This window comes from Ochotona princeps, chromosome 1 (genome assembly GCF_030435755.1).
Source record: "Ochotona princeps isolate mOchPri1 chromosome 1, mOchPri1.hap1, whole genome shotgun sequence".
NCBI lineage: Eukaryota > Metazoa > Chordata > Mammalia > Lagomorpha > Ochotonidae > Ochotona > Ochotona princeps.
This window is the reverse complement of record NC_080832.1, coordinates 161,153,691-161,167,697: the sequence shown is the minus strand read 5'-3', so window position 1 is coordinate 161,167,697 and position 14,007 is coordinate 161,153,691. Positions and strand designations below refer to the sequence as shown.

Sequence of the window (14,007 nt, the reverse complement as noted above, 5' to 3'; positions counted from 1 at the left end):
ACTTCCTGCCTGAGTACGGCAGACCATAAAGATTCTGAAGGTGTGTACACACAGAGCCTGTGCATAAACCCACCTGGGGCGGGGGAGGTTTCTTTCAGCTTTGTGCTCTTAGTTGTTCATGCTTTGGGGATCTGTGACATTTGGAACACCAGCTCAGAGTTTCACTCTACTGATGGAGTTTTGAGATCCATGGAGGGAAAGCATACCTAATGGGAAATGCGCATCATCTCAGGTTATTGGAAGCCTTCAGTTATTTATGAAACTGAAACACAGAACTGATTCTTTTCCAAACAGAATGGTTGGAGCCTCAAGTCTTGGACATTCCTGATCATCTTTCTTTGATTCAAGAACTTGAGGACCACAGCCGTCCCTGTAATAGGACTTGTCTGTCCTCCAACAGCCCTCATGTAGAGCCAGTTCAAAACCCAATGATTTCTCTGTGCGTGTACTGTAATTATACAAATCCTCTCTTCTCGGCGATTTGCCCACACATCTAAGATGTAATGTTACGTGCTACCCACAGCCCCTATGGCTCCCTGTTGTTGGTGATGACGCCCACAAGGCTTCTGATGGTTAGCAGTTCAAGAGGCAGCAGAACCTCCTTCAGTTGTGGTCATTTGAGGATGATTTCCTCAAGTTGTTTAGTACAGTTGTCGGTAGGGAATAGGTTAAGACAAGAGCACACCCCAGGATTACCAACAGCTGGTCTACACCTGCAAAAAAGGTAGCTGTTGCTGGACCTCGAAGGAAAAGGTCTCCTGGGATGACTACGGAGTGGACTTGAAGGGCATTCCCACGCGTTGGTCCTTCCACCTGTCTGTCTTTCTCCTCCTGGTCCTACCTGCTCCACCAGTGAGGCCACCTGTGAGAGGAGGGCTACCTGGGCCAGCCTTGCACCACTCAGTGCATGCGATGGGAGACTTGTTCAGCTCTTTAACTTCTATCTACATTCATTTCCACACTCATCGCTTCAGGCTGTGCCCGGCCACTCTCCGTTAATGAGAGTGAAATACCATGGCAAATCCCTTATGTTCCCAGCTCCTTAGGAAATAATTCTATGTTCTTGAAGGAATACAGAGAGTATTGTTGAGAACAGTGTCCTACCCATGTGTCCATCAGCTGCACCCAATGGGCTGCTGTTGCCAAGAGAGAAGAAAGGTAGCTAGCTGCCTTGGGAGTCAGGAGCTGGAAGCCACACACTCCCCGGGGACAAACAGCCTCCTCTCCAGGGTGTATCTGCCTTCCCCAAGACCTGGTGTGGGCGGTGCTGTGTAGGCACGCCTTTTCTGGCCTTATAAATGAGGCCGGCCGGGGGAAGGGCCTTCTCACCCAGATCTCTGGAGGGCAGGCAGTGCAGATCTCCTTTCTCCACTTCCTCCCTCATGCTGTTAGGCCCTCTTGGTACACGCCACCCCTCAACTATGCCCACACCCGTGTGTGTGTGTGTGTGTGTGTGTGTGTGTGTCCTCTCACCTTGCCACTAAACGTTCCCTCTCTGGACACCGCATCTAGATGTACCTGCAACTCAGAATGCTTCTCCAATTAGAAGACAAGGACTTGGCTTAAAATTAAACTCCAGCTCTCTACAGCAGCTGAGGAAGAGCAAAAGGAAATGAGCCTCTGAGTTCGAGACCAAAGCGGGTCCAGCGCCCGGGAGGGCAGCGTCCCCCACGCGCAAGCCAGCAGACACCTCTGGCCGCTGGTCACTACCCTAAAGGCCCCCACCTGTGAACGACACAATGGAACTGCAGATTCCATCTCGGTTGTGAAAGATCGCAAACGTGGGTGACTATGCTACTTGGTTCTTCGGCAGGTGTCTGGGGGAGGCGCGGAGTGACAGCTAGTGTCGGAGCTTCGCTAGCGACATGGGGGGGGGGTCTCCTAAATGCCCCCTAACTCGGCGCTGGCCGCAGATGAGCCGGGGAGGTGGCCATTCCAGCTGTCATACATCGGTGACCTAGATGGCTGCGGCTTCTCCCGACTCAACCCAGCAAGCAAGCGGGCAAGTAGGCAGGCAGATCGGCCTCTGAAGGCGGAGCGGGGTTTCACCGAAGGGCAGGTGTCGCGGAGGATAGGGTCTGCGCGATGGCGATGGCTGGGGTCTGCGAAGAGGGAGTTGTTCTTGCGGGGCTGAGAGGGTCCCCCCCAACCCCCCGCTGCGAGTCGCAGGTCAGCACCGGAGGGAGGGCTTGGAACCATAGAGAAGGCCAGTAGCTTGGCGAGCTCGGGATCCGCTAGCAGCGCGCGGCTTCCCGTTTCTCCCAGAGGCGACAATGGTGGAGGGACGCTGACTCGCTCCTCGCCTTCTCCGCCCTCACCTCGTAGCTTCCCGCACCGCCTGCAGCCACGGCTTGGGGGAACAACGCCAGGACCCCACGCACGGACGGGCGATCTGCCGGGGGGCGCGCGCCGAGGCTGGGCTCCGTAGGGCGTGCGCGGCAACCGCAAGGAAAGCATGCTCCAGTGGCGCAATCGGTTAGCGCGCGGTACTTATACAGCAGTATATGTGCGGGTGATGCCGAGGTTGTGAGTTCGAGCCTCACCTGGAGCATGTTTTCTTTCCTGTGCGGTTTCAGCTCGTGGATTTTGCCCCCCTCCTTGGTAAAGAAAAGAAGGAAAAGCTTAATTTTTTTCTACGGCGAGGCCGCAGCGACCGCTGGGATTGAAGGAGGCTACTTGGCCTGTTTCCTACTTGTGAAGGAAACTGGTCTCACCTCCTCCACCACACCCGTTTCTCTTCCAGCAGGAGCTCTCAAGCTGGCTGCGCAGCTTTAAAGGAACCTCTTAGCAAGCATCTGACAAAACTATTCTTGAATTCTCTACAGACTGAACCAAAAATCGGAGAAACTCTACCCCTGTAATCTGGGAGTTGCTCCCACGGTTGTGTGGCCGCCGGGGTCCTAGGTGCATCCTGAGCTGTTATTCCGACTGTGGTGGACATGGATGTCAGTTTTCCCCCACGGGTGAAACAGTGGATGGGTAGGGATCTCTTTCTCATCCTGTGGAAAATCATCACAACGTTGTTGTTGCTTGAGACACACAGAACAGCTCATCCTTCATTAAAATCCTCCTCTGCTGAGATCGCTTTGGATGACTCAAGAGGAACACACATTTTCAGCCATTTGGAGGAGTCTATGCATGTACCCCTTGCCCAGATGTATTTGTTGACCCTTTTCCAATCCTATCCTTTTCCAGGTTCCTGGCCATCCAACTGTGACAACCAAGACAATGGAAAATGGCGACAGGAAGGCTAGGGACATGTCCATAACTTGACCTTTTGACTTAGGGTTCTTGGAAAGTCCCCGAGAGAGAAGTGAGAGCGCTTGTCTCTTTCCAGGATGAGAGCTTATCTTTTATAGCTCAGGCAGTATAAGGATTGACCCCAATTGTTTTCCATAAACAGAATTGGGAGAACCTGTTTGCTTGGTCTGGCTGTTCCTAGTTTAATGCGCATGATGTTTAAAGTGACTGGGTATTGTGTTCTGGGCCACTGGATTTGATTGAATGATTTCTACCATATACCAATGTTTTCTTAGTTGGCTGGATGATTGTTACTTAAGAATCCCTGGACACGGCTGGTTGGGGCTACTGCTCTCTTCCACATGTGGTAGAATGGGACAGGCCATCAGTTGGTGCCAGCTGGTGAGTTAAGACTCCAGAGCTTCTAAGAGTCTGCCTCTGCCTGACTCATTTCTGGGATAGATCACAACACAGCCCCACTGTTGGCCAACAACAAAATAAAAATTGTTTTGCTCACTGATTTGCTGCGTAGAAGTTCTTTCACGTGTGATGAGGACCAACGCTGTCTGTTTCCCCAGTTTCCCCATAACAGACGTACACTTTGCTTGGTACCAAAAATACAGGTACCACTGTATTTTTGCTGTTGGAAACGTCCTGATGTGGCAGTCGGAAGAGGGACTCCAAGAAACTGCTGCAGGGAAAGCAAGTTTATTTGCAATGAGTGACAGAAACTCCCTACCTGAGAGAGGGGCCCCAGAACCGGGAGTGTGTTGTTCCCACAAGGCTGATCTCTTTTGCTATTTTTTTCTTTTCCCTGTGATGTCCTGGCCCCTCCCCTTGTCCAAGTCACAGGGTTCATATTTGCACTGGCTTCCCTGTTTGTTCAGGAATGCAGGGGCGGGTGTGTAATCAGAGCCCCCATCTTGGTCTACGACCAGGAAGGGTTAGTAACTGGTTAATGTTTCCCACACCTTATCTAAGGCACCATGTCACCCCTCTTCTGCCCTTGGATTTCTTGTAACTTGTGTTTCCCTACATTTTGTTTTTCTGAGTTTTGCCCAAAGATTGCCCTTTTTTCTAGCTCCATCTCAAGGGCTCTCTTTCCTTATGAGAGCTGTACAAAAGAGCAATCCACATGCTCTTCAAGGATGCTGGGGGGACCCCCTCAGGAATTTATTTCTGAAAGTATTGGAAACAAGTGAGATTTCAAAGGACAAATCCATGCTAGCCTTCCAAGTCTCTCTAAGCCTTTGAATTCTTTTCTATTCACTAATTCAAGTGAGCTGGATTTCAATGGGACTTTCTTTGTATTGTATAAATTTTATTTATGATACGTTTTACATATTTCATTAGGGTACAAAGGGTCAAGGGCTAAAGGAAAAAGGGTATGATCATTATTTTGACACTATTTTCTTCCTGCATCTGGGGGGAGGGGACAAATAGGGGGAAAAGCCAACACCCAGCCTCCCAACCATTCCAGGGTCCCTGATGTGGCACATGCTCCAAGGGTCCCACTTAAGTGGTTTTGATAGTTCAACAGTTCTGTGTTGCTGCCAATCTTGCCACTCCAAACATAATGAAATCTCTCCAGAATCCACCAACTGACATAGTCCACCTTAGAGTCTCCATTTGCCCAGGTGCTCTCTGCCACCCCTTGGCTGAGATAGTTGATCAATTTGTTCTGTTCTCCATCCTCTGTTATGGTACCAGGTGTCCTCTGCAGGTTCCAGTGTACTGCCAAATCCTCCATATGCATCTGGATATACTGTCTACTGCTCCACCTAAGCCACCGAGGAGCTCTAAGTCTGACACACGGTCAGACCATGGAACCTACAATTTCCTCCATGGCTAGAGTTTTGAGTCCAGTGGTTCAGTTGTGGGGGAATTCACAAAGAAACTTAATCTGAGGCCATCCCAGACTTGATTCTTGTGTGTGTACATGCCAATACATGCCCGGCACAGTCTGTCACCCAAATTGTCTTACACATACACACACTGTTAGCTGTAATTGCTGTGTCAGATCTGTCTCCAGCCCAAACTAACGGGTGTGGCAGCCCAGCTCAATCCTGCCCGCTGCACACTAGGCCTTCAGGCAAACCAGTGGGAGTTGTAGCCTAGTCAGAGTGACCTACAATAACCCCCACCAGGCCCGACTCCTGTCCTGGTTCCTGTGCTTGCCAGTATGTACAGCAGACTGGTTCAGTCTGTCCCACATCCCCTTCAGCTCTTATACATGTCAATGGGCTTTGAAGCCTAGTTCAACCCAACCAGCTCCACTCTCCAGCCCACACTCTCTGTCTAGCCATGCCTGTTTCAGTCCTGGTTCTCATTCTCACCAGACGGAGCGGCAACCCAAGAGGGAGGTGCCCATTGTTTCCCTGCTGGGCCCACTCCCACTCCTGAATCCTGCACTCTCCAAGTGGTATTGCAGTTTAGCTCAACAGAGTTTTCTCCTCATGCCAGCATCTGCTTGCTGATGCTGCGGCAAAACCCAGCCAACCCACATCCCCTTCTGGCTTATGCATGACCAGTAGGTACAGTCCGCCTGGCCTAGCTTGTCTCTGATCCAGCTTACATGTAGGCCAACAGGTGTTGTAGCCTTGCCCAACCTGGTTTGCCAGTGATCCCAGCCCTCATGCTCACCAGTAGGAATAGTGGACCAGCATGGGATCTCCCTGTAGCCACCCAACTGGGTTTGCCCACTATCCCCCAGGTCTCAAATGAACTGGTTGAGTGCTGCAGCCCAGTCTGGTGTATATGGCGTGCCTCACCTCAGCATTTGCCAGTGGGTGCTATAGCCTGAGCCTGCCAGCCTGCCCCCAGTTCCAGCTCATACTGGTAGGGACTACAGCCTAGCCAGCCCAGCCAACCCCAACCTGGCATGACCCACGCACAATTTTGGCTCTCGGATTTGCCAGCAGGTTTTATGAAATGGTCCAGTCTGGCTCGCCCCAGACCTGAGCCAAAGGTAAAGCCTTGGGTACCATTGCCTGGCCTGGTCTGGGCTGCTTCCTGTCTTGGTTTTTGCACTCACCTACCTGGACTGTGTCCCAACAGAGGAGTTTCCCAAACTCCTCCATCAGAATCTCTCCCAATATCAGATCTTGTGCACACTGGTGGGTCCATGGGCCAGCCCTACTTAGTCCAACTCCTGTCCTAGCAGCAACAGTGGCCTTTCCTGACTGGCCTGCAACCCATTCTGGATTTTATTGTTGGGTGTTACAGCCCATCCTAGCCTGGTCCACATGCAGACACAACTCACACCTGGGTCATCAGGGGCATAAACCTAGTCTAGTTAGTCCTACACCTATCCTGGTCCTCACAAGCTCCGATGGGTGCTGGAGTCTAGCCCAGTCTCGCACGCCCCAGACCCATGCAGAGGAAGACGGCATCCACATCCCGGCCAGATCTCATTCCCCACCCTGGCCCCTGTGCTCACCAGTGGGACTCACAACCCAGCCAGGGCATTCCCTTAGCTCCCTTAGCAGGCATGATCCTAGCCACTGATCTCGCCCATGCCAGTATTGCTTTGATCCAGCTTGGCCTAGCCCCTCACCTGTCTTGGCCTTTGCCTTCAGATGCTGTAGCCTGGCCTGGCCCAGCCGGCCTCCAGTTCCAACTCTCGCTGGCAGGTGCTACAACCTGACCCTGCTCAGCCTGCTCTCATCTCTGACTTACTGGCCTGACCTGAACTCCATCCTGTTTTCTGTATTTGCCAGTGGGCTACGGTTTTGTTCAGCCTTGCTCTGTCCTCCCCCTTCCAAAACCAACTCACACACTTACCGACAGATGGAGCTACCCTGTCCAGCCAACCCAACACCCAGGTCTGGACCACATGTACATCAGCAGGAGCTATGACCCACTAGGAGTTTCCCAGGTTACCCCGCTCGGGCCACTCCCAGACTCAGACCTCAAGCATACCAGCGGGTGCTTGGCCTTACCCAACATGGCCTGCCCCATCTGTATGAGCTGGTGCAGCTCACCAGTTGGAGTGGCCCACATCCTGTTAAAACTTATGCGGGTGCTACAACCTGGACCTGCCCCACTTGTTCCCAGCCCCAGTGCCAGTGAGCATCGGTGAGTTCCATGGTCATACTTAGCTCAGCCCATCACCATCTCAACTCTCAAGCTAACCAGTAGTACTTGTAGTCCATAGGATTGGGCCAACATATCCCCCACAGAATCCACCCCAAGACCTGGTTCTCTTGTGTGTTAGTTGGTGTCATGACCCAGTCTAATGTGACCCATCCCCTAATCTGACACTCATTGTCATGTCCTGGGATCTAGCCCTGCCAGACAGACCCCCAGCCATAGCTTGTGTGTGTACTGTGATGGTCAGCCATATTCCATGTTAACAAGCCCAACCTGGGACTTCCATGTGGGCTGGTGCATCATCAGTCTGACCCAAAAATATCTTCAGGTCACTCCCCTCCAAATCACTAGGTCTTAGTCCCCTCGCTTACCTGTAAGTACAGTGGCCCTGTTGTTGGGTGTCCCTAAGGATTCATTCCTCACTTACACATTACTGTGGCCTTATCCCTAGGCAGCAATTGCATAACCCCAAGGCCCCAGAGCTGGCCGCCAGTTGGCCAGCTAGCAGAGCCTGCCACCAGTTGGCACTCTGACCATCCAGAAGCCCAGGACCCTCCCCCTGTTTAGCAGCGTTGCAGGAGAGCTAGGATCCCCAGGTTGCAGGAGAGCTAGGACCCCCAGCAGGAAGCCTTAATGAGCCCAGCACCCCCAGCCACCCGTGCTGTCCCGATGCTCAGACTTAGCTTCACTGGGACTTTCAATCCAGGTTTCAGGTAGCCAACACAATGAGCTGTAAGAGCCTTTCTTTTTTTTTTAAAGATTTTAATATTATTAGAAAGCCGGATATACAGAGAGGAGGAGAAACAGAGAGGAAGATCTTCCATCCGATGTTTCACTCCCCAAGTGAGCCTCAACGGGCCGGTGCACGCCGATCCGAAGCCGGGAACCAGGAACCTCTTCCGGGTCTCCCACGCGGGTGCAGGGTCCCAAAGCTTTGGGCCGTCCTTGACTGCTTTCCCAGGCCACAAGCAGGGAGCTGGATGGGAAGTGGAGCTGCAGGGGCTAGAACCAGCGCCCATATGGGATCCCGGGGCATTCAAGGCGAGGACTTTAGCCGCTAGGCCACGCCGCTAGGCCACGCTGCCAGGCCACGCTGCCGGGCCCTCTTTTTTTTTTTCCCCCCTTGGTTCAGAAATGGAGCAGCTGGGCAGGACTGACTGGAACTGGCACCCATTTGGGATGCTGACACTACAGAAGGAGGACTAGCCTGTTGAGCCAATATATTGACCCCATAAGAGCCTTCCTTCATGACCTAAATAGCAGCATTAAGTGCACATCTCTAATTACTGACTTAATATCAACCAGGTCGGCCTGGCCCAATGTGTTCCTTCTACCACCACCACTCAGTCTCAACATCCATTCCCATGTGGGCTCTGCAGATTCCTACACTACACTAGAGCCAGAAGCTTCCTCAGAGTCACACTTTGTACCTCACCCGTGGGAGCCTGTTGGGAAGGAACGTTACTGAGGTGACCTTGAGCAGAGTCTTGGACAGCACCTGTCCCAGGGAAGGCCACTGAACTTCCTCACAATGTGAACTTAACCTCCAAACTCCTCTCAGGCAGTGGAAAGATGTAAGGGGTTAGTGGAGGTGGGGGAGGGAGACAAAATTGCCTGGGGATGTGGAGGCCTCAGGCAATGGCTCACTGGATTTTTTGTTTGTTTGTTTAAGATTTATTTATTTAGCTGGAAGACAGAATTACAGAGAGAAAGAGATCTTCCATCTACTGGCTCACTTCCCAAATGGCTGCAATGGCTGGGGTGGCCAGACCAACGTCAGGAGGCAGGAGCTTTTTCTGGGTCTCCTGTAAAATCTGGTCAGAAAATGGAGTCACTTTGGTTCAGGCCTGCCTAAGTTTGCGAACCTGCTCTTTATGCTTCTGTACAAAACACTTTGCAGTTTCCTGCTCTTTGGTCCAGATCACTAGGCTAATGAACATGCCCTGCCAGCAACCTTGGTTCTAGGAAAATCAATATTGTGTGATTTATTCACTCATTGTTCCTATGACTGCCTCCTGTGGCTGCTAGAGCCCACCCTGTGTCTCCATGGCAGCCTCTGTGGTTGCTATAGCCTGCCCATTGTCCATTCATTGTCTGCATCACAGCATCCTGTGGCTGCCCAACTCACCTGGTTGCCATGGCTTTTTAACTCACTCTTTCTATAAAAACCCATCTAATTCTCACCTTGGGGTCACTTTCTGAACCAAAGCAGAGCTGACCCCCAAGTGGTTGGTTTATTTGCCTCCTCAATAAGCTTTGCTGCTTAGCAGAGTTGCTTGGGTACTTCTTGGAGAGGTTTGGGTTGGGTGCAACATTCTCAGAGGAAAACCAAGCCATCTTACCCGTTTTTGGTGCCAGAGGTGATGAAGTTCAGCTTTCTGAAGTGAGCACAGAAAGGGAGTTGGGGGTCTTTTAGGAGCCCCCTGATAGTTAAACTCTTCACTCATGCCTTTGGCTGTGCTGGTGTCAGGAGCAGCCCCGAACCCCAAAATAAAGCTCCTATCTGCAGCCGAGTGAAGGAGGGACAGTCCGGCCTGCAGGCCTTCTGGCTCCTGGCCCTGCAGGCCTTCTGGCTCCTGGCCCTGTCCAAGAACAGCCTTTCCTTTATTTTTGTGGACTTCTCTCCTTGCAATTAGGTTTCCTTGTCATGCACTCTGTTCATTCAGTTACTACTGCTGACCCCTCCCGTCACTCCAAGCTTTGTTGACAGCTGTCTTATACACCTACAATGACGGTCCTTTGTCGGTGTTTTGTGTTGTCTGTGGGATAAGCCGTGTACCAGAGGCTGTGTTAACCAAGGCTCCTTGCATCTCAGTTGTGGTGGAGTAATTTGTCATAACACATGAACGTGAACAGCTCTGCGTCTCGTCATCATTTATGATTTGGGAAACAATGCTTCTTTTAATTTAATCTAATGTTTAAATACTCTTTACATTGTTGAGAGGGATGCATGCCATGGGGGTCTCCAATTAGTGTGGGGATGGTTGAGTTTTTTTGGAGGAAGATGGATGAGATACAGGTTTCCACTTTTTTCTCTTGTGTGCGCAGGAAGGGAAAGAGAGGAGGCCCCTCTTTCCTGTCAAACACATCAGCACTGGTACTGGGGGGATGGTCGCCCTATGATGCCATAGAGACCCTGATGTGGGGAAGGACATTACTTGGGTGGTTTTGATAGTTCTGAGATGTGTATGGCTTCATTGTAGCAGTGTTACCTAAAATCTTTTGAAGGTCTATTAGCTGACCAATTCCACCTTAATGCATCCACGGAACACGCTGTAAAACTTGGCCAAGACAGTGGTTCAGCCTGTTCTCATTTTCATCCTCTGATGAGACACTTGATGTCTGTTGCTGGTCTGGATGAGCTGGCTGTCACGTCTCCTATACATCTGGGCATGCTGTCCACTGCAAATGGGCATGAGGTCCACTTCTCCAACCACTGGGGAAGCCCAGTCTGACTCACGCACTCCAGGGTCAGCCCACACATCCTGAGATTTTCCCTGCGGTTGAGATCTAAATCTAGTTGCTCTAGTTGGGGAACCCCCCGAGAAACCTCACCTGCAGTGACCTCAGACTTGAATCTTACGTGCAGCCAGCCAGCATGCAGGGTCAGGTTCGGTCCATCATCTCACCAGCCAATGCACATATTGGTAGATGCGGCTGCCTGGTCAATTTCGCCCCCAACCTCATCTCTCATGCAGACTGATGGGTGTTGTGATCTAGCCTATCCCAGACTGCCACAGACTGGTCCTTGCAGGTGCTGCAGCCTAGTCAGGGTGACCCCAATTACCCCCAGCCCTGGTTTTTGCATGTGACAGCGTGTGCTATGGGTTAGATCAGTCTGTCCCACATCCCATCTGGCTCTTGCGCACACCTGTGGATGTTGCGCCTTAGCCCCACCCCCAGACCTGGCCCACATATATGATAGCAGGTTCTACTGCCTTAACCAGCCTGGCTCACTCCCAGCCTTGGCCCTCATGTTCACCAGGGAGGGCTGCAGCCCTGCAGCAGAGTGCCCATAGTTCCCCTACCAGGCCTGCTCCCAGCCTTGGCTCCCACATGTGCCAGGAGGTACTATAGTCTAGCATACATAATCTATATTACATGCTGTTTTATATTGTTACATGTTATTATCACTTACTGCATGTTATTATACATTATCACATTCTGGCTTTATGGTATTCTTCCAGATAGACAAGACCTGCTCACCCATGGTGGACATGTATATTCTAATGACTTCCTTGTAAGTAAAAGTATCACAAGCGTCTTTGCACTGAAGCAGTGCCTTTCAGCATGGGTTATCCCCCTACAGGCATCTCTTGCAGAGAAAGAGGGCCGCTGTCTGTGTGTGAGGCTGTAAGGTATCAGCTAAGGTGACACAGAGATGACCTGGCTCCAAGGAAGTGGGAAGGGACTCCCTGATGAAGCAATGTCATCTCTCACGCCTCCAGAGGCCAGGAGTCCAATCTCAAGGTATCTGCCAGGTTCCTCATGGGGTACTGAGGGAGTATCTCTCTCCTGCTTCTGGTGGTGACAGAAAGCCCTCGGCACTCCTTGCTCTGTGGCTTTGGCACTCAGCTGCCTCTCCTACTGCCTCAGGCCTTGTCCAAAATGCCCCCTCTTCTTTATGGGGACATATTGGCTTTGAGTCCCCTGCAGATCCTGCTAGACCTCGTCTTAGCCTGGCAATGACAGTGGGTCACACCATTCCACCTGTCTTTTGGGATTGCACAACTCAACACACTGCACAAGCAGTTGTCTGCTTCCAGGAAAGGAAAGCGGGTGTGACAAGGGGAGGTCTCAGACCTGCAGGGTTTCCCAGTGTACACCTGAAAGTCTACCTGATGGTGTCCTGGTGAAGCACTTCCATGCTTGAGTGCCCATTCCTTTAGTCCCTGTGATTATTTAAAACAGAACCACAAGAAGCTGAATTCTGTAGTATTTGCGAAAAGCATCAGTCTACACACGCCCCCCTCCCATTCTATATTCAGTTTGGCATTGACAAGCTCTTGAGAACTGGAGCAGACAATGATCTTCAGCTACAAAACTTAGCCAAAAGTCTTTCCCCCGCCCGGAGAGGGTGGGAACCATTTTAGCTTTCCCTTTCTCTCCCAGCGTCCCAGCAAGACCCGCCTCTCATCTCGCGGCTCTGCCCAAATCTGGTTCATGCAGTCCAAGGTGTTTCTTAGTATTCCACCCTGACAGCCAGTGCAGAAGCCTGAGGCTAGCGGAGTCACCGCTGCAGCTCCACAAACACACACCCTTGGGCCTGAGGGTATCGACCTACAACTGCAAACAGGTGCGCCTGGCAGAGAGCATTCAAAACGTGCGTGTCAGCACGCGTCTTTAGATTCCACGTTCCTTGGCCGACTTCTTTGTCACACACTAAAGCATCCTTACCCTGGGGGCGCTCCGGCAGCCTGGCTGCAAAGGCGTGCTTATCTTCTAAAGTCTTAGGCGGCGACTTTACATGCAGGTAGTCGTGGCCGAGTGGTTAAGGCGATGGACTTGAAATCCATTGGGGTCTCCCCGCGCAGGTTCGAATCCTGCCGACTACGGTTTTAACCTGCGCAGCGTCCTGCTACTGCCTTCGGCATTTATAATCTCCGATTTAGGCCACCCGTACTTGTTAACGTTGTTAGAGCTACAGTAGCTGAATTATGGATGTGGAAGACTATTCACTTTTCCTCCAACGGACTCCAATTACTGTGACTTCAGTGCTGGGATTTCCTCTGAATATCCTAACAGACACCCACATTCCCTTAGACGCTCCCGGTTTAGACAGCATTGGGGGTTATAACTTTTTTTCCTGCACTATTTGATTGCGGAAGTCACTTTTTTTTTTTTTTACTAGTATTGCAGGAAACATTAAAATAGCAAAAATACTCGGTGTAACTTATACACAGAAATGATTTTGGTACCCGCACACATTTGTGAAGCATTTTTCTACCCAGAGCTTTCTGTAAGTCAATTTGCGCGACTTTTCAACACTTTCATGTTGTCCTTTATAAATCTGAGAACTGAGACCCATGGGCCAACGACAGTCACCCCAGGGAGGAAGTGCCTGGGCTGAGCTCGAGTCCTGTGCTGAGTGGGGTGTACGAGTGACCGATCAGAGGAGATTTTATTGCTCTCACTTGTGGTCGGAGATGGATGATACCCGCAACTCCGAAGTCCAGGCAGCTGCTCTGAGAAGCTGTAAGTAAGAAGTGTTTTGTGCACCTCACCTTGGGCAGCACTGTTCAGCTGCAGTGGTCTTTACCTGATTTTGAGCCATAAGAGCAATGTTTGTTCTGGAAGTTTCGGGTAAATTTGCTTATAAAGAGCACAACACTCATTCAGTCTCTGAAAACTCCGGAGCCCAAGAGTTACCGAGCCACCACTTTATTTTCAGCTCCTTGAAAAGAACAACCCTACCCTTTTGCATGCCGGGTCTCTTTTGTTTTAGGTCAAATACCTGCTCCTGACAGGCTCTTCTAGTCCTTTGGTCCACTGTCCTTCCCTGGGCAAGCACTGTGCTATCCCTATTGTTCTATGGGCTTTGTGCCCCCAATCCAAAAATCTGAGATCCGAAACAGCCCCTAGATCCCAACTTGCTGAATGCTGGCAAGACACCACAGTGGAAAACTCCACACCTGACCTGGTGTGATAGGAGACAATCACCACTCGGGCACTGAC

General features: G+C 51.2%; 1 protein-coding gene and 2 non-coding genes across 3 annotated transcripts in view; all 3 read left to right on the top strand.

The window, feature by feature from the left end:
* Positions 1 to 14,007, top strand: part of LOC101522509 (histone H2B type 1-C/E/F/G/I) — a 231,840-nt gene that overhangs the window by 84,302 nt on the left and 133,531 nt on the right. The gene's annotated exons all lie outside the window — the stretch shown is intronic.
* TRNAI-UAU (transfer RNA isoleucine (anticodon UAU)) lies at positions 2,458 to 2,551 on the top strand. The gene is made up of 2 exons: positions 2,458 to 2,495; positions 2,516 to 2,551. It is a non-coding gene; the product is annotated as a tRNA-Ile (tRNA).
* Positions 12,806 to 12,887, top strand: TRNAS-UGA (transfer RNA serine (anticodon UGA)). Its single transcript has one exon. It is a non-coding gene; the product is annotated as a tRNA-Ser (tRNA).